The sequence below is a fragment of the Pteropus alecto genome, unplaced genomic scaffold, assembly GCF_000325575.1.
Source record: "Pteropus alecto unplaced genomic scaffold, ASM32557v1 scaffold147, whole genome shotgun sequence".
Taxonomy (NCBI): domain Eukaryota; kingdom Metazoa; phylum Chordata; class Mammalia; order Chiroptera; family Pteropodidae; genus Pteropus; species Pteropus alecto.
The window spans coordinates 140,296-156,349 of NW_006440648.1; the positions used below are offsets into that span (position 1 = coordinate 140,296).

General features: G+C 34.7%; 1 protein-coding gene and 1 pseudogene across 4 annotated transcripts in view; both read right to left on the minus strand.

Moving 5' to 3' along the window:
- The window catches only part of ZC3H12B (zinc finger CCCH-type containing 12B), a 359,663-nt gene that overhangs the window by 65,886 nt on the left and 277,723 nt on the right, over window positions 1-16,054 (minus strand). The window lies entirely within an intron of this gene.
- Window positions 7,764-8,509, minus strand: LOC102896297 (annotated as a pseudogene).

Here is a 16,054-nt window from a genome sequence, read left to right on the forward strand (position 1 = left end):
AAAGTTGAAAATCACATATCACTTATATGTGATGAACAGGACAAACAAACAGAGATTCATGGACATGGGCAATAGGCTAGTGGTTACCAGAGGGTAGCGGGGAGGTGGAGGTGGGTGGCAGATGGGGTATAGGGGGTCAAATGTGTGGTGATAGAAAGAAATCTAACTATGGGAGATGAACACATAGTTTAAATATATGTGTGCCTTACTGTTAAAGTGTACAGCTGGAACTTATTGGATTTTGTTAACCAATGTCAGCAAAAAAAACCTAAATTAATTTTAAAATAAAAGAAATGTGGAAAGTACTTTCACTGTACAGGCGAATAAAAAATCTGTGGCCATCAGGGTCAAAAGATTACAGCTGAAAGTTCTAGCTAGAGATGGAGACGTAAGCAGATCCTGAAGTAACCCCTTTCCACAGACACACTGAATCTACAGTTATGTATGGAAGAATTTCCTCTGAAAAAAAAAAAAAACTAAAAAATTAGTGGAGCAAACTCTTCACATTGAACAAGTGAGAAAAAAAACAAAACAAAACATTGAAGTAGGGAGGAAAGGCTGAGATTCATTTTTATCAGGTGCAGCAACCCACAATCAGAAGGGAACTCAAAGCTCAGAATTTCTCCCTGATGAGTGAAGGGATTGTACCACATATTCGGTTTCCCAACTTTTAAGACTGGCACCTAACGGATGCGTACCCAAAACATTTATGTTTGAAAACCAATGGGGCTCACAGATCTGTGGGCTATCACAAACTGAGAAACAGTTCTGCAAAAGCTCCCGTTCAGTCTCACCTCCGTAAAGTTGAGTGCAGAAGCTGCTCTTTGAAAAGTGCCCAGACATTATGTGAAAGAGACTCATTTGCTAATTTTAAAGCATTGTTTTGAGAAGTACAGGCCTGCTGGGATACTCTCTGGGGATGAAGTTTGGTGGAAACCATTTTTCTTTCCCCCCTCGGTCTTGCTTAAGGTGGCAGCACCATCTTTTTTCCCATTTCCTTTTACTTCTTTATTTCTTTTTCTTTCTTAATTTTTTCACAGATGCACTCTTTGCACTTCCTCTCTGCCTTGCTCTAGCCAGTGGGCATCATCTTTGCACTCCCTCTTCTGTGCTCCAAAGCACCAGACTCTCTCAGAGGAAAGCTTCTACAAACGTCTGGTGTCCCAGTTTTTGTGGTGGCCACCCAGGGGACACCCCTTGATCACCTGGATCTGGAGGCCAGGGAGGCTTGTATTCCTGGGTCCCATGAGATAGTAACACTCAGAGAGACAGTTCTTGGTAGACAGGCTACCACAACCAGGGCATTGCACAGACAGAAGACCGAAACATATCTACAGACTCTCTGTGAAAGAGACCTACTTGCTTGTCCAGAAGCTTTGGTCTGAGGGGCAGGCTCCTGATGTAACATGCTTATGGGGCCAATGGAGGTGCTCTCAAGGAACAGAGGCCAGTAAATATAATCTTTGTGTTCTCTTTCTGTCTCACTCCAACTTGGTGGTATCTTCCAGAAAAGAGCTTATACCTTTGTCTGGTTCCCTAATTTTTGTGGTTACTAAAGATGACACCTCTACTTCACTTGGATTTGGTGGCTAGCAGTGCTTTTGATTTGGGGTCCCAAAGGACTGTAACCAATGGAGAAAGAGTTCTTAAACAGCTACCGTGCCCAGGGCACAAGAGGTAACAGACACAGGGACTCAGGCTTTCTGTGAAAATAGTATATTAGCTTATATCATAGCTGTAGGCTAAGGAGCAAGTTTTTAATTAAACATACATAAGGGCTTACTGCAAGACACATTACACTAAAATTACCAAAAACGAATGACAAAGAATTCTCAGGGCAGCCAGGGAAAAGAAGATGGTAATCTATAAAGGAAAAAGCATTAGATTATCATCCGACTTCTCAACACAAACCTTAAAAGCCAGAAAAGAGTGGAATCAAGCATTCAAACTATTAAATGAAAGGTACTACCATCCAAGAATAATGTATCCAGCAAAGCTGTCCTTTAGACATAAAGGAAAAATAAAGACCTTTCCAGACATACAAAAATTGAGAGAATTCTCCACCACGAGGCCAGCATTACAGGAAATACTGAAAGGGGTCAGCTTGCCTAAAACAAAATGACTAAAAAATACATAACTATAGGTAAGGTGACTACTAGGCAGATAGAAGCAGAGGAGTGCAACCCTTACTAAGAACAGGCTATTACAAGCTTAAATAATAAGAGATTTGTTATTGCAAGATAGTAATGAATGTTTAGCATACATAAGGACAATCTGAGGCAACAATAACAGAAAAGGTGAGGATTTAAAGATCCAAATTCACAAACAGGAATAGAGATATGGCACACACAGGAATAGGAATAGAGATATGGCACACACAGAAGAAAATAGACTAATACACACACACATATGTGTATGTATAGATGTGTGTGTCTGTGTATGTGTATATATATGTGTGTGTGTGTATAACTATCTTCTACATATTCATAATGGTAACCAAATGCCAAAGATTCAGAACTGAAATATATAACATAAAACAAGAAGGACTAGAGGGAAAATCCACAAAACCCAACCAAAAAAAAAAAAAAAGAAAAAGAAAAAGAAAACAGACTCATAAGGGCAAGGAAGCAATGGAAACAACAAGCTACCAGAAAAAAAAAAGACAAAGGGCTATAGGAAATCTTCATATTTCAATAATCATCTTAAATGTAAATGGACTGAATTCACCAATAAAAAGGCATAGAGTTGCAGGTTGGATTAAAAAAAAAAAAAACCCAACCATATGCTGCCTCCAGGAGACACATCTCAGTTCCAAAGACAAATATAGACTCAAAGTGAAAGGATGGAAAATGATATTTCAAGCAAATGGCATTCAGTGAAGAGTAGGAATAGTAGTACTAATATCAGATGAAATAGACTTCAATATAAAAAAGGTAAACAAAGATACTGAGGGACACTTCATAATGGATAAGGAATTCATACACCAAGAAGACACAAATAAACAAAATCAGGGATGAAAGAGGGGAAATTATGACAGACACTGCAGAAATATAAAGGATCATACAAGAATGCTATGAAAAAGTATGTAATGCCAAATTTAATAACCTAGAAGAAATGAACCAGTACTTAGAAAGACACAACCTTTCTAGACTGAATCAAGAATTGGAAAATCTAAATAGACCAATCAGTAGTATGGAAATTGAAACACTCATCAAAAAATTAACAAAAAGTAAAAGTCCAGGACCAGGTGGTTTCACCGGTGAATTCTACTAAACATTCAAAGAACATTTAATACCTATTGTACTCAAACTCTTCCAAAAAATCAAAGAAGAAGCAATACTTCCTAAGTCATTTCATAAGGCCAATATTATCCTGATACCAAAATATGGTAAAGATAACACAAAAAAAGAAATATCTCTCATGAAATGAGATGCAAAAATTCTAAATAAAATACTAGAGAACTGAATACAACATCTTAAAAAGATTATACGCCATGATCAATTGGACTTCATCCCAGGGGCACAAGGATGGTTCAACATATGCAAATCAATTAATGTGATACACCTTACAGACATAATGAAAAATAAGAATCACATGATCATATCAGTAGATGCGGAAAAAGATACGGCATTCATTTATGATCAAAACACTTAAGAAAATCAGTGTAGAAGGAGAGTACCTAACATAATAAAGGCCATATATAACAAACTCTCAGTCAACATTATACTTAATGGTGAAAACTAAAAACCTTTCCTCTAAGATCAGGATCAAGACAAGGCTGTCTGCTGTTGCCACAGTTATTCAATATAACATTGGAGGTCCTAGTGAATGCAATCAGGAAGGAGAAAGATATAAACGGCATCCAAATAGGAAACAAAGAAGTCAAACTGTCACTCTTTGTGGATGACATGATTCTCTGTATAGAAAATCCTAAAGACTCCTCAAGAACACTACTAGAAACAAAGAGCCAATGCAGTAAATTTTCTGCATATAAAATCGTTGTTCAAAATTCATAGCGTACCTATACTCTAATAACAAAATTTCAGAAAAAGAAGTGGAAAAAAGAATTCATTTTGCAATTGCATCAAAAAGAATAAAATACCTAGGGATAAATCTAATGAAACATGTGAAGGGCTTATATAATAAAAAGTATAAGACCGTATGAAAAGAAATTGAAGAAGATACAAAGAAATTGAAATATATTCTGTGATCCTTGATGGGAAAAATCAATAGTTAAAATGACTTTATAACCTAAAGCATGATACAGATTTAATGCTATCCCCATCAAAATCCCATTGGCATTTTTTTTACCGGCTTTATTGAAATATAATAGAAAATTACTTGCTCGTATTTACATTGTACAATGCAATGAGTTTTTTTTTTTCAATTACAGTTGGTACCAGTTTCAGTTGTACAAACTAGTAATCAGAGATCCACATAACTTACATAGAAATCATCCCACTAAATCTAGTACCCCCTTCCCCCTTATTATTTCTTACATTATTAATCATCTTCTTCATGCTACACTCTACATCTCTATGTCTATTCTGCAACTATCTATTTGTACCTCTTAATCTCTTTGCCTTTTTTATTTGTTCCCCGCTACTGCCCTCCCATCTAGTAGCCCTCAAAATATTCTCTGTATCTATGAGTTTATTACTGCTTTTGTTGTTATTTATTGTTTTTTTTTCAATTCCACATGTACATGAAATCATGAGATATTTGTCTTTCTCTATCTGACCCATCTCATTCAGCGCAATACCCTCTATGTCCATCTCCTTCCTTTTCGTCTGTGTGTGTCTTTTTTCTGAAGTCTCTTGAAGTCAGCATATATAGGGGTCTTATTTTCTTATCCATTCAGCCACTCTAACCTTTGGTTGGAGCACTTAATTCTTTTCCATTTTGATTAGATGTTGATAAAAATGTAGTTATTTTGATTTTTTATTCATGATTTTGATACATGTCTTTTTTAAAGAAGTCACTCCAAGGTTTCCTGTAATACTGGCTTGGTGTTGAAAAATTCCTTTAGCTTATTTTCATCTGGGAAGCTCTTTATCTGTCCTTCCACTCTTAAGTGATAGCTTTGCTGGATAAAGTATTCTTGGTTGTAGATTCTGGGTTTCATCACCTCCAATATTTTGTCCCAAGCTCTTCTGTCTTACATGGTACCTTTTGAGAAATTTGCTGCTAGTTTTATGGGCGCTCCCTTGTAGGTAGCTAACTGCTTTTCTTTTCCTGCCTTTAAGATTCTCTCTTTGTATTTAACTGGTGGCAGTTTAATTATGATCTGTCTTGGGGTGAGCCTCTTTGGGGTCCTCCTTCTTGGAATTCTCTGAGCATCCTGGGGTCATTTGTCTCTTTCCTTCACCAGGTGAGGGAAGTTTTCCCCCATGATTTCTTCAAATAGTTCTTCAATGTCTTGTCCTTTAGGTGCCCCTATGACATGAATATTTTACATTAAATACTGTCTCATAGGCTCATTAAATAATTATTACTGCCTTGGCTTCTTTTTTCTTGCCATTATAATTGAGTGTCCTTGGCTTCCCCATCTTCTATGTCAGTGGTTTGATCCTCTTCTTTATCAACTCTGTTTAGTCCCCCTCTAATATACTCTTCACCTCAGATAAAGTGTTCATTTCTGACAAGTTCCCTTTTATAATTTTCATTTCTATTTCTGTTTTTTTTATTTCTTTGTTAAAGTCCTCGATGAATTCATCTATACTTCCCCTAAGTTCACTGAACATCTTTATAACCAGTGTTTTGAACTCTGCATCTGTTAGATTGCTTGACTCTTTTATTCCCAGATCTCTGTTTTGTTCTCTCATATGGCTTCTGCTTCTTTGTCTTCCCATTTTTGCTACCTTTCTGTCTGTTTCTATGCACTAAGCAAAACTCCTAAGTCTCCTGGTCTTAGAGAAAAATCAGTAGCCATGAATGATATATCCAGCAAAGTTATTTTTTAGATATGAAGGAGAGATAAATGCTTTTTCAGACATACAGAAGCTGAGGAAATTTACCACCACAGACCTGTATTAAAAAAAAAATGTTAATGGGGCCTTTATACCTGATACAAAAAGGCAAAAGAATATACAACTATGAGTAAGATGACTAGCGGACACAAGCAGGAAACTTCAACCCTTGTTCAGAATAGGGTATTAAGTGTTTAAATATAATCTAAAGGTTAAAGGAGGCAAAAACATTAAGAAAAGAAGACAATAGCTACTGAAATTTATAAATGAATGCACAGCCCAAAAGAGACAAAGATGGATATTTTTAAATGATAAAGTTGGTAATACATTAAAAACACATAACACTTATTAATGTATATGCGCCCAATCTGGGTGCATCAATATATGTAACGCAACTACTAACAGAACTAAAGGGAGAAACTGACACACACAATTATAGAAAGGGATGTAAATACTCTATTGACAGCAATGTCTTTACTAGTAAATTATACTAGACATTCAAAAAAGATTTACAACCTATTTTCAAACACTTCCAAAAATTTGAAAAAGACACAATACTTCCTAACTCATTTTATGAGGCCAATATTACCCTGATACCAAAACCTAGTAAAGATAACACAAAAAATGAAAAACTGTAGACCGATATCTCTGATGAATATAGATGCAAAAATTCTAAACAAGCAAACTTAACACACATAAGAAAGATAATATATCATCAAATGAGGTTCATTTCAGGGGTGAAAGGATGTTTCAACATATGCAAATTGATCAATGTCAGACATCACATTAACAAATTAAAAAATAAGAATCATATAATCATATCAATAGATGTACAAAAATAATTTAATCTATTTATGATTAAAATGCTCAATAAAATGAGTATAGAGGGAAAGTACCTCAACATAATGAAAGCCTTATGTGAAAAATCTGAGCTAATAGCACATTCAACAGACAAAAACTGAAAGCTTGTTGTAAAAAACAATCATGCTCTTTCATTTCTGATTTTATTTGTGTCCTGTCTCTTTTTTCCTTAGTGAGTCTAGCCAGAGGTTTGTCAATTTTATTAATCTTTTCAAAGAACAAGCTCTTTGTTGCATTAATTTTTCTATCGTCTATCGTCAATTTCATTTAATTCTGCTCTAATTTTTATTATTTTCTTCCTTCTGCTGAATTTGGGCTTCATTTATTCTTCTTGTTCTAGTTTTTTTAAGATTAATTTTAGGTGTTTATCTGGGATTTTTCTTGTTTCTTGAGATAGGCCAATAATATGAACTTTTATTACCACATTTGAAGTATCCCAAAAGTTTTGATATGTTGTATTTTCATTCTCATTAGTTTTTATGTATCCTTCCCCCCCAGGTTACCCTGAAGTTTATTTAAACTAAGAGAAAAGTCATAATGTTTTCATGCAATACATACCAGGTTTTTTAAATAACAATTGTGACAAATAACAAAGAATTAAGAAATGCTGCACTGTGATCCATACAGAAAACCAATATTTGGGGTTGTATATAATTTAAAGAAATGTCTCAAACACTTTTAGAAATACTGTTGTAGCCAATACATAGAGGCACTCCTTAGGTGGGCATAGGAATGCAGATTTTTTTACAACAAGAAAAAAAAAAAACCACACGCACACTGAAAATACTCTATTTTTCAAAATCACTGAGCAAGAAAGCAACATTAAATCATCATACCAATTTTATTTTACACAACTTGTATACGTACCTTGACTTAAATCCAAGAGCAAAAGTTAAAACTCCCCTCCTCTATTTTTGGTAAACAACTGCATGGTAAACTTAAATGACTTTCCCCTGAATTTTACCTGGGAGTGATCTTTCAAATTTTTTACTAAAAGAGAGCAGATTGGGCACTTTTATACTGATGTCACCAATGTTAATATTTCTTAAAATCTCAGGAAGGTTCATATTCTTTAAAGTTGATACAGCACGGGCTAGAGCTCTTGCTAAGCCAGCCTCAGATTTCTCCAGTTTATTTTGTGCATCAATTTGTGTAAAAATCTCATTCACGTTGGTCTCCAATACTATTCTCCCATCATCATTTCTGCAAGCATATTGTGAACCTTGCCTACATGGACAATTAAATCTAGTTCACAGACATTGTCAAAACACTTGTCTAATGTTTCCATAAATACTTGAATTAGATCTAAAATGCCAAGTTCACTTCCTGAAGAATCCACAAAGAAGACAAAATATAATGTTGCATAATGTCTATAAATAAGTTTGTTTTCAGATCCCCTAATTAATAATAATCCTTCTAGGAAATTACAAACATTTTCATCTCTTTTAGATACCAAATGGAATGTCTTCCTGATGATTGGCTGTTGTGTATGTTCACTATAAGGCTGGTAGAACTTGGAGAGCCATGGCTTCCTGTTTGTGTTAAAGATAAGGATCGCCTTGATCATAGCTGAGCCAAGCTGAACGGATAGGTGCTAGGGGCCAGGGCAGGAGCAGGAACACGAGCCTTGCCACTGGGATCTCTCTGGCGCTCCTTCCCCACCTGCCCCTTCTTGCATGCCCTATGTATCTTTTGTTCTCTCCTTTTATTTCTTCTTTGACCCATTCTTTTTTTTTTTTTAGTAGCATGTTATTTAATCTCCACATATTTGTGTTTTTTCCCCACTTTCTTTTTTCAGTTTATCTTTGTTTTAAAAGCATTGTGGTCAGAGAATATGCTTGGCATGATTTCAGTCTTCTTAAATTTGTTTAGGCTTGTTTTGTGTCCCAGTATGTGGTCAATCAATCAATGAGAATGTTCCATGTGCACTAGAGAAGAATGTATACGCAGTTGTTTTGGGATAAAAAACTCTGTAAATGTCAATTATGTCCAATTGGTCTAATGTGTCATTTAAGGTTGATATTCCTTATTGATTTTATGTTTGGATGATCCATCCATAGCTGTCATTGAAGCATTTAGGTCCCCTAGTATAATTGTGTTTTTATCAGTTTTTCCCTTTAGTTCTGTTAGTAGTTGCTTTATAAATTTATCGAAATATATATATCGATAAACATGTCTTCTTGCTGTAGTGTCCCCTTTATCATTATAAAATGTCCATCACTGTGTCCTGTTTTCTTTTTTTATCTTGAAGTCTATTTTATCAGCCATAAGTATGGCTACAACCACTTTTCTCTGGATGCCATTTGCTTGGAGCATCATTTTCTACTCTTTCACTTTGAGTCTATATTTGTCTTTGCAGCTGAGATGTGTCTCTTGAAGGCTGCATATGGTTGGGTTTTGTTTTTTGATCCACTCTGCTACTCCGTGACTTTTTATTGGTGAGTTCACAGTCTATTTACATTTAGGGTGATTATTTCAAAATGAGGTTTTCCTATAGCCATTTTACCTTTTGTTTTCTGGTAGCTAAGTGTCTTCACTGTTACTTTGTCCTTGTGTTTTTGTCTGTTATTTTTGCTTTGTGGTATTCTATGATTTTTCCCTCTGTTCCCTCTTATGTTATGTGTCTCAGTTCTGGATTTTTGGTGTGTGGTTACCATTAAGTTTATGTAAAAGAAAGTTTCATATATACAGTAGTCCTCTTTCTTCTGTGTGTGTCTTATCTCCATTCCCCTTTGCAAGTTCAGACATTTACCCTCTTCCCTTTTAGTTTTTGTTGTCTCAAATATCCCTGTTTATGCTGTGGCTTCATTTCCAAGTTGCAGTAGCTATCATCTTCTTCTCTTTCAAAAATGTTTTACCTCTTTAACCATTATGTAATATTTAATGTTATAATACCTTATTCTGAATAAGGGTTGCAATTTTCTGCTTGTCTGTTAGTCATCTTATTCATAGTTTTATATCTTTTTGTTTCAGGTAGAGTAATCCTCTTCAGTATTTCCTGTATCACAGGCTTTGTGATGGAAAATATCCTTAGTTTCTATACATTTGAAAAAGTTTTATTTCTCCTTCATATCTAAAATTTAACTTTGCTGCATATTTTATCCTTGGCTGGTAATTTTCTTTTTCAATGGTTTGAATATTTGATTCCACTTCCTCTTAGCTTATAAAGTTTCTGCTTAAAAGTCCATTAATAATCTAATGGTTTTTCCTTTATAGGTTACTGTCTTCTTTTCTCTGGCTTCCTGAAGAATTCTTTCTTTGTCATTAATTTTTGACAGTTTTAATATAATGTGCCTTGGAGAAGGCCTTTTTGGGTTGAGGTAATTAGGTATTGTGTTTGCTTCTTGAATTCAAGGATGCAGTTCTTTTTTTAGGTTTGGGAAATTCTCATTGACTATATATTTGAATAGGCTCTCTGTTCCATTATCCCTCTCTTCTCCTTCTGGTATACCAATTCTTCTTATATCACTCTTTCTGATGGAGTCAGATAATTCGTGTAAGGTGCTTTCATTTTTTTTTTTTTCACTTTCAAGTCTCTCTTCTTCCATCTGTGATGTTTGGTTCTTTTTTAAGTTTCATCACTTTGGTAAAATGTTCCTTTTGATTTTATTTCTGATTTTATTTGACTGCTAGTCTGAGTTTTCCTGCATCTTGTTGAGTTTTTTCAGAACTGCAATCTTGAATTCTCTGTCATATAAATCACATATTTTCATGTCCTTAGTTTATCTTCTGGGGATATTTCATATTCTTTTGCAGCTGCTTTGTTGCCTTGGTTGTTGATAGTATTTGATGGATTATTTCTTCTCCTAGGCATTTATGGGAACAAACTCTATTTCAAAATTTTATTATTAAGAGAGATGCCTCTTTAGCAAGTTGATAAGAGGAGGTTTTTCTTTTGTTTTCCAGCAAGTGGTACTTGAAGGAAGCACAGGCCTCTGGATATCTGTTGGGGAAAAAAATTCCCTTTATTCTTTGGGTAAGTTGGTGCCTCCTCTGTGACCAAGTCGCCCCAGTTTCAGGGCTCTACCCCATGAACGTTGTGGGCAATAGGGTTCCAAGCCCCTAAAGTTCCAATAGAGCCCCCGGAGCCAGATGCAATGTTGCTCTGCCTGAGGTGTCACAAGTGCCCCTGCTGGGATCAGCCTCTTACGGGTGGGGGCCATGTGGGTTGGAAGAGGCAGCTGGGGTGCTTGTGGCTTTGTTTTCCTCCCAGTAATGGTAGCCAGACCTCAGCTACCTTACCTCAGTATCTCCACCCTTGTCACTGGGATTAGTTTCAGTGTGTGTCAGTCACTCAGGAGCTGTCTCTTCAGTTCTCAGGGTTGTAGCTACACTGCTTTGTAACTAAACGCTCACTGCTACATTTTCTTCTGGGGCCTACTGCTAGCTCTGGGAGGGTGGAGGTGGGTGGCCAGGCTCCATGTCTTTTTTTTTTTTTCTGCCTGGTAGTGGCAGCTGCCAGAACACAGTTGTTGCACTTTTGTATTCTGTTCTCTGCCCTAACAGATCACTGGGTTCAGCCATATTGTATGCTGATCACTCAGGCAGAAGTGCTTGCAGCTATAGAGACTGCACATCACAATCTGATTTCACTCCTTTCCCCTAGTCTTGCAGTGAGTTCTGTTCTGAGGCCGCAACACCCATCTCTGCTTTTCTCCCTTCCCTCATCCCCTGTTCACCCAGATTTTCACACCTTCAGATGTTTCAATGTACAGATTTCTCAGAAGTGTTTGTGTATTAAGCTGTGAGTCCTTTGTTGGATTATAGCTGTTCAACTTGTTGTAATTTCAAGGGGAGAGATCTAGGGCACCCCTCATGTGGCCATGCTTCAAATGTACCCTTCTCTAAAAAGACTGGTATTTTATTTTATTTTTATTTTTTGATGCAATTGTCAATGGGATTGTTTTCTTAATTTCTCTTTCTGATAGTTCATTATTGGTGTATAGAAATGCAACTGGTTTCTGAATATTGATTTTGTATTCTGTTACTTTACCCAATTCATTTACCAGTTCTAATAGTTTTTAGTGGAGTCTTTGGGGTCTCTATCTATAGTATGATGTCATCTGCAAATAATAACAGTTTTACTTCTTTTCCAATTTGGATGGTTTTTATTTATTTTTCTTGTCTGATGCTGTGGCTACAACTTCCAATACCATGTTAAATAAAAGTGATGAAAATGGAGATCACAGTCTTCTTCTTGATTGCAAGGAAACACTTTTAGCTTTTCTTTGTTGACTATGATGTTAGCTGTGAGTTTGTCATATATGGTCTTTATTATGTTGAGGTATGGTCCCTCTCTTTCCACTTTGCTCAGAGTTTTTATCATAAATGAATGCTGGAGTTTGTTGAACATTTTCTATGCATAATTTATATGATCATATATTTTTGTCTTTTAATTTCTTAATGTGGTGTATCACATTAATTGATTGACAGATATTGAACCAACCATGTATCCTAGGAATAAATTTAACTTGATCATGGTGTATGATCTTTTTAATGTGCTGCTGAATTTGGTTTGCTAATATTTGCTGAGGATCTTTGTATTTATGTTCATCAGAGATATTGGACTATAATTTTCTTTCTTTTGTAAAGTCTTTGGCTGGTTTTGGAATCAGGGTAATGATGGCTTATTAAAATGAGCTTGGAAGGCTTCCCTCCTCTTGAATTTTTTGGAATAGACTGAGAAGAATAGATGTTAATGCTTCTTTGAATGTTTGACAAAATCTATCTGTGAAGCTATCTGGTTCAGAACTTTTGTTTGTTGGAAGTTTTTGATTACTGATTCAATTTTCTTAGTAGTAATTGGTGGGTTCAAGTTTTCTGTTTCTTATGGACTCAGCCTTGGAAGATTGTATATTTCTAGGAATTTATCCATTTATTCCAGATAGTCCATTTTGTTGGCATACAATTTCTTGTAGCATTTTCTTATAATCCTTTGTATTTCTGTGAAGTCCATGCTTATTTCTCCTCTTCGATTTCTGATTTTATTTATTTGCATCTTCTCTTTTATTCTTGGTGAGTCTGGTTAAAGGTTTATCAATTTTGTTTATCTTTTCAAAGAACTAGCTCTTGGTTTCATTGATCTTTTGTATTGGTTTTTAGACTCTATTTTGTTTACTTCTGCTCTGATCTTTATTATTTCCTTCCTTTTACTCACTTTGAGCTTTATTTGCTCTTCTTTTTCTAGTTCCTTTAAGTGTGAGTTTAGATTTTTTATTTGAGATTTTTCTTTTCTCTTGATGTAGGCCTGTATTGCTATAAATTTCACTCTTAGGACTGCTTTCACTGTTTTCCATAGATTTTGAGCCATGTTTTCATTTCATTTGTCTTAAGGTGTCTTTTGATTTCTTCGATCTCATTGTTAACACATTCATTGTTTAGTAGCATGTTATTTAGCCTCCATGTTTCTGTATTTTTCAGTTTTTTCCCCCATAATTGATTTTTAGTTTCATACAATTGTGGTCTGAGAAGATGCTTGATATGAGTAAAATCTTCAATTTATTGAGATTTGTTTTTTAGTCTAACACATGGAAAACGTTCTATGTGCTCTTGAGAAAAATGTTATTCTGCTGCTTTGTGGTGAGATGCTCTAAAAGTATGAATTAAAATCATCTGTTCTAGTGTGTCATTAAAAGCTACTGTTTCCTTGTTGATTTTCTGTCTGGAAGAAAATTGGTGTCAATGCGATGTTAAAGTCCACTACTATGACTGTATTACTGTCTATCTCTCCCTTTATAATGGTAAATATTTGCTTTATATATTTAGGTGCTCCTATATTGGGTGCATGAATGTTTACTAGGGTCACATCCTCTTGTTGAACTGAGTCTTTATCATTATGGAATGTCCTTTGTCTCTTATAATTTTTGTTTCAAAGTCTGTTTTGTCTTATGTAAGTATTGCTACTCTAGCTTTTCTTTCATTTTTGTTTGTATGAAATATCTTTTTCCTTCCCTTTACTTTTAGTCTGTGTGTATGTTTCAATCTGAAGTAGGTCTCTTGTAGAACAGCATATGTATGGGTCTTGTTGTCTTATCTATTCGGCTACCCTATGTCTTTTTATTGGATCATTTATTCCATTTACATTTAATATAATTATTGATAGTTATATAGTTTTTTGCTATTGTGTTATTTATATTTATGTTTCCCTCCCCCTTTATTCTTAAAGAAGTCCCTTTATCATTTCTTGTAATACTGGCTTGCTGGTGATGAATTAGTTTTTTTTTCCTGTTGGGGAAGCTCTTTTTCTCACCTTCAATTTTAATTGATAGCCTTGCTGGGTAGAGTAGTCTTGGTTGTAGTTCTTTGATTTTCATCATTTTATATATTTCATGCCAACTTCTTCTGGACTGCAAAGTTTCTGTTTAGACATTAGCTGACAGTTTTATTGGAGCTCCCTTGTAAGTATATAGCTGCCTTTCTCTTGCTGTTTTTAGGATTCTTTCTTTGTCTTTAAACTTATATGGCCAATTGATTTTTGACAGTGGTGCCAAGACTAGTCACTAATCTCTTCAGCAAATGCTGCTGGGACAACTGGATATCAACATGCAGAAAAATAAAGTCTGTCCTATATCTCATACCATATACAAAAATTAACTAAAATGATCCTTATATTTATAAGAGTAAAAACAATAAAACTCTTGGAATAAAACATAGGTTTAACCTTCATGACCATGGATTTAGTAACAGATTTTTAGATATGACACTAAAAGCACAAACAACAAAAACAAATTAATTGGACTTCATGGAAATTAAAATATTCTGTACATCAATGGACAAGATCAAGAAACTGAAAAGATAATGAACAGAATATGAGAACATATTTACAAATCATATATCTAATAAGGGTCTAACACCCAGAATTTATAAAGAAACTTTATAAACATAACAACAAAAAGACAATCCATTTTGTAAAAAAAAGGGAGAATAATTTAAATAAATATTTCTCCAAAAAAAGTTATAGAAAGGCCAGCAAGCACATGAAATAATATTCATACTCATTAGTCATCAGGGAAATGCAAATCAAAATGACAATCAGGTATTATTTAGCACTAATTAGGATGTGAAGAAGAAGAAGAAGAAGAAGAAGAAGAAGAAGAAGAAGAAGAAGAAGAAGAAGAAGAAGAAGAAGAAAATGACAAGTGTTGAGGATGTGAAAAAATCAGAACCTTCATACTTTGCAAGGGGGAATGTAAAATAGCTCAGTCAATGTGGAAAATAGTTTAGCAGTTCCTCAAATAATTAAATATAGATTGCCATATGACCTCACAGTTGTAGTCCCAGGTATACAACCCAAGAAAACCAAAAACACATATTCAAACAAGTGTATGTAACACATATCTGTTGCAGCATTATTCACTATAGCCAAAAGGTGAAAAAAAAACAAAGTGTTGATGGATAATGGATGAATAGATAAACAAACAAATTATTCAGACATTAAAAATGAAGTACTAAAGCAATTATTGACCGACATAAAAGGAGAGATCAATAGTAATATACTCATAGTAGGAGACTTTAATACCCCATTGACACCAATGGACAGATCTTCCAAGCAAAAAATCAACAAGGAAACAATGAGCCTAAAAGATACACTAGAACAGATGGACTTAATAGATATTTTCAGAGCATTTTATCTTAAAGCAGCAAAATATACATTCTTCTCAAGTGTTCATTTTTCAAGGACAGACCACATGTTAGTACACAAATCAAGTCTCAATAAATTTAAGAAGATTAAAATCATATCAACCGTCTTCTCTGATCACAATGGTATGAAACTAGAAATCAACTTCAAGAAAATAACTGAAAAATACAGAAACATATGGAGGCTAAATAACATGCTACTAAACAATGAATAGGTTATTAATGAGATCAAGGAAGAAATCAAAAGATACCTAGAGACAAATGAAAATGAAAATACAACGACTCAAAATTTATGAGACACAGCGAAAGCATTCCTAAGAGGGAAATTCATAGCAATACAGGCCAACCTCAAGAAACAAGGAAAAGCTCAAATAAACAATCTAACCTTACAATTGAAAGAACTAAAACAAGAAACAAAAAACAAAAACAAAAACCAGCAAACAAAGCCCAAAGTGAATAGAAGGAAGGAAATAATAACGATCAGAGAGGAAATAAATGAAATAGAGTCTAGAAAAACAATACAAAAGATTAATGAAACCAAGAGCTTTGAAAGGATAAACAAAATTGACAGACCCTTAGCCAGACTC